This window comes from Danio rerio, chromosome 19 (genome assembly GCF_049306965.1).
Source record: "Danio rerio strain Tuebingen ecotype United States chromosome 19, GRCz12tu, whole genome shotgun sequence".
In the NCBI taxonomy this organism is placed as follows: domain Eukaryota; kingdom Metazoa; phylum Chordata; class Actinopteri; order Cypriniformes; family Danionidae; genus Danio; species Danio rerio.
Genome location: NC_133194.1, coordinates 33,321,457 through 33,326,399, shown reverse-complemented (window position 1 = coordinate 33,326,399; position 4,943 = coordinate 33,321,457).

The window sequence follows — 4,943 nt, the reverse complement described above, 5'->3', positions numbered from 1 at the left end:
TTTAAGTTATAGAAATGATAACTTGATGTTTTAGCTTCAAAATCAAAATCTGGGTTGCACGCAATCCCTTCATGTTGTCCCAATGCAAATCGATTAAGTTAAGTTTTTTTTAACAATTTTAAGTTGATTGAACATACAACAATTAAACTGTCCCAAAAACCCTCAAAAGTTGTGTTGTTTCAGCTTATTTTAAATAAGTAGTTTGAACAAGCAGCAAACATTTTTGAGAAAAATTGAATTTGAGTTAACTTAGAAATTTAAGGCTGAACTATTTTTATTGCATATATATATATATATATATATATATATATATATATATATATATATATATATATATATATATATATATATATATATATATATATATATATATATATAATTTTAAAAAGATGATACAGCATGAATGAATAAAAACAATTAATTATTGGATTCTTAAAAAATCTTATGGAACATTTTTGGTTTTAGCCAATTTAAAATATAAAAACAATTATATAACACAATACATTTATAAAACATTGCTTTTTAGGAGTTTGTTAAAAAATAAAATAACTAACAAAATGAACAAATGAACATACACCAATCTTCACAAACAACAAAAAACTAAATAGAGAATAAAGTTATAATATAGCAAGCAAAAAAAAAGAAATAAGTGAAGAAAGAAAAAAGAAGGGACTAAAGAAAGTAAGAAAAAAAAAGAAGTAAAAAAAGAACTAAAAAGAAAGAAAGCAGTAAAAGAAAGAAAAAAAAGTTAAAATACTTTTTTCACTTATTTTTTTAATCAAAACTAATAATTTAACAATTCATAAAATTACCACTTCATAGACATTACCACTTAAAACATAATTCTTCAAATTCTCTCACTACAAGAGCATTTTTACACACCACCTCATATCAAAGAAAACATATTGTTTGTTAATTGACAATATACATATTCCACAGTGACCCGGTATTCTACTAATGATTTAAACATTCTGAGTAAATCTTTGTTTTCTCCATCATTTTGACATTTATGAGACTTTAAAATGGCCAATTTTGCTTGTCCTACCAGAAAATTGCTAAGTGTACATTGTGCTTTCTACTAATTTTTTTGTATTTTACTCCCATAATAAATGTGTTTTTGTAAACACAAAACCTAATTTGACAAATAGTTCATAGAATAAGAAGATAAAAGAAAGAAAAAAGAAGTAAAAAGAAAGAAAGAAAGAAAGAACGAAAGAAAGAAGTTAAAGAAAGAAAGAAAGAAAGAAAGAAAGGAGTCAAAAAGAACACAATTAAAAAGAAAGAAAGAAACACTGAAGTAATAAAGAATGAAGCCTTGATGCTCAAAATGAGAATGAACTGTGTCATCCATTACAAAACAGCAGCATGTCAGTTGATTATACTGTATACTGTATCTCATGAGGGGTCATAAGGTAAGTTAGTCACTTCTCCGCCTGTTTTAGGATCAGCTGAATTAGGATCGGTGACGCTCAGTGTGCACATTACTCAATGTCCACTGACAGCTTCCTGTCTATTTTAACTCTGCAGTGTTCAGACATGCCATTGAAATTCATAGCAGCACTTTGCCACCGTCATGAATTTTCCATCCTCACCCGGCGAGTGTTTAAAGGTGTCGCGGACAGAATCAAACCATCACTCGCATACAAGATTCATTTTATTTTTACATTAAGCCACACTGTGAGGAAATAATCAAGTACAATTAGTCATTACTATATAACTAGGGCTGCACGATATTGGAAAAATGTCACTTTTTTTTTATTATTTCACAATTAGTCATTACTATAACTAGGGTTGCACAATATTGAAAAAAATTCACATTGCAATATTATTTTCTCTGCGATATATAGCAATATAAATACAATTTCACCAGATTACTTTAATAGCTTTATTTGAAAAAAAAAAGTCATTCATTTAGATTTTTTTGGGATGATTTTGTAGGGCACTGAAATGTTAATATATTTTCATGGAAGTTGGTATATACATATAATAAACAGCAGTCATAAATAAACACAATGGAGCAAATATTAAAGTGAAATAAACCATGTTTTATGGTTTTTAGAAATTCATTCATTCATTTTCTTGTTGGCTTAGTCCCTTCATTAATCCGGGGTTGCCACAGCGGAATGAACCGTCAATTTATCCAGCAAGTTTTTACACAGCGGATGCCCTTCCAGCCGCAACCCATCTCTGGGAAACATACACACACACACACACACAATACAGACAATTTAGCCTCCCCCATTTACCTGTACCGCATGTCTTTGGACTGTGGGGGAAACCGGAGCACCCGGAGGAAACCCACGCGAACGCAGGGAGAACATGCAAACTCCACACAGAAACGCCAACTGAGCAGAGGATCGAACCAGCGACCAAACAAAACCCATAAAATTACGGTAAAATTTCTGTTGAAATAAAGTGCAAAAAATAATAAATCATACAGATATTTTCATTAAAATGTTTACAGAAAAACACTGTTATTTTACAGACTTTTCCTAGATTATTACCATTAAATCCGTTCAATAAAGTTACATGTTAAAGTTTTACAATGAAAAAAGTCAGTCCCGGCAACAAACCACATAAACAATTAACAAACAAAGCAAGGCAAAAAAGAGAAACGCATCATAATGTTCACAGTAACAGGATAACAAGACTTAGCATTTGGTCTGATTTTTATTTTTTACAGAGCAAATTTATTACTTTAATTTTACGTAAGTTTAAATGTACCTCAAAAAAACAAGAAAAAACACTGTGTAAATAATACAGCAATTTTATTGTATAAAACATTGAATTCTCATTAATTATAAAGTACATAAAATAACAGTCAAGCTGTTAGTTTACAGATATTGTTTGTAATTTTTTGGACTATTGAATATAATTTAAAGAAACAGAAAAAATACTGCATAAATAATACTGTAATTTCCCTGTACAAAAAAACAAACAAGCAAAAATGTCAGTAATTTGTCTTTATTGATAAAGTACCTGAAATGAAAGTCAAACTGTTAATTTAGAGAGATTGTTTGTCATTTTACTATATTTTGAATATAATTTGAAATGACAAAAGATTACTGTAAAAAAAATAGAGATGTTTTAAAAAACCTTAAAAAATAGTAAATCCAATGAGCATTTTTTGTGTGTACATGAGAAACTATTTACTTTGAGATAACTGTTGTACTGTATGCAGGCCTATTGTATGTTTTGTATTTTAAATCTAAAGACACAAACACATTTTAAAAAAAACACATTTTTAAAAAGAAATACTTTAAGGTGTATTTTGTATGATTTTTTTTCCATTTAAATTGAAAAAACACGTCACAAAAAGTAAAAAAAAACTGACAGATGCATGAAAAAGCCTTAAAAGGATAGTTCACCCAAAGTTGAAGTTTATGTAATCATTTACTCACTCTTGACTTGTTTCAAACCAGTTTTGAGATTTTTTTGTTCTGATAAACACAAATGAAGATATACTGAAGAATGTTGGAAACCGGAACATTGACATCCATACATGGTCAAAAATGCAGGGTGTCACACAATTCATTTATGTTGTCCTAACAAACATCAATTAACTTAATGTAACAAATTTAAGTGGATTGAACAAAAAACAATTAACTTGTCCCAAAGAAATCTCAACCATTGTGTTGTTTCAGCTCATTTTAAATAAGTAGTTTGAAAAAGCAGCAAAATCATTTTTTGATTGTAGAAAAAAGCAAATGATTCCTCTTTCCTCTTAGTAATAGTTAGTTAGAACTGCATTGTTCTGAAGAACTCTCAAAAAGGTTCTTTATGTGAGTTTAGGGTTCCTTTTATTAAATCTGTAACTAACAAAGCATCTTATTATTCACTCAAGTAATTATTTCACTTATTTTATTTAATTTTTTATGTTCAATCCACTTAAATTTCTCAAAATTATAAAGTTAACTTAATTAATTTGTGTTGAGACGCCATGAAGAAATTCTGTGGAACCAAGCATTTTTTTTTTTACTGTGGTTTACATTGGTTTCTGGTTCTCAATCATCAATTCAGCACTCTCTTAACACGTCATATTGTTTTTTCATAAAATGTCTACACATTTTTACTTTCTTTACATGGTACCTGTATTACACACTGTCCATTTTTGATACCTTTGGCCATCTTAAACATAATTGTGAAGATCAAATGGAAGAGAAATATATATATATATATATATATATATATATATATATATATATATATATATATATATATATATATATATATATATATATATATATATATATATATATATATATATATATATATATAATTCTTATTTATTAATGTTGTCAGCTAATAACTGTTGTACAAGTACTGTCAATATTTTACTAAAAGTTTACTTTATAAAAGAAATAATATATATAATATATAATAATATATAATAATATATATATATATATATATATATATATATATATATATATATATATATATATATATATATATATATATATATATATATATATATATATATATATATATATATATATATGGATTGGATTGTTCGTTTCTTTTTGACACTTTAACCTGCAAATGTAACACCAGACAAACAAATTAATTAATTAATTAAATATTATCAAATAATATTATTTATATAAATTATTATAGTATTATTAAAAGAAATACTATTATTATTAATATTGAGACTATTCATGATAATTAAAAATATATATATATATATATATTTTAAGATTCTATATATCGCTTTTTAAAGCATGGTTCCTTATAGAACCTTTTAGAAAGCTTTCTGCTATTGTTAAAAGCCAAAGAACCCTAGTTTGGTACTATTTAGAACCATTTTTCCTAAGAGTGTATGCTAGTCAGTGGTTATTGTTTTTGCAACATTCTTCAATATGCGTATCTTGTGTTTTTAATAGAACAAATAATAATAATAATAATAATAATTAACTTGGTCAGCACATCAGTGGCACAGT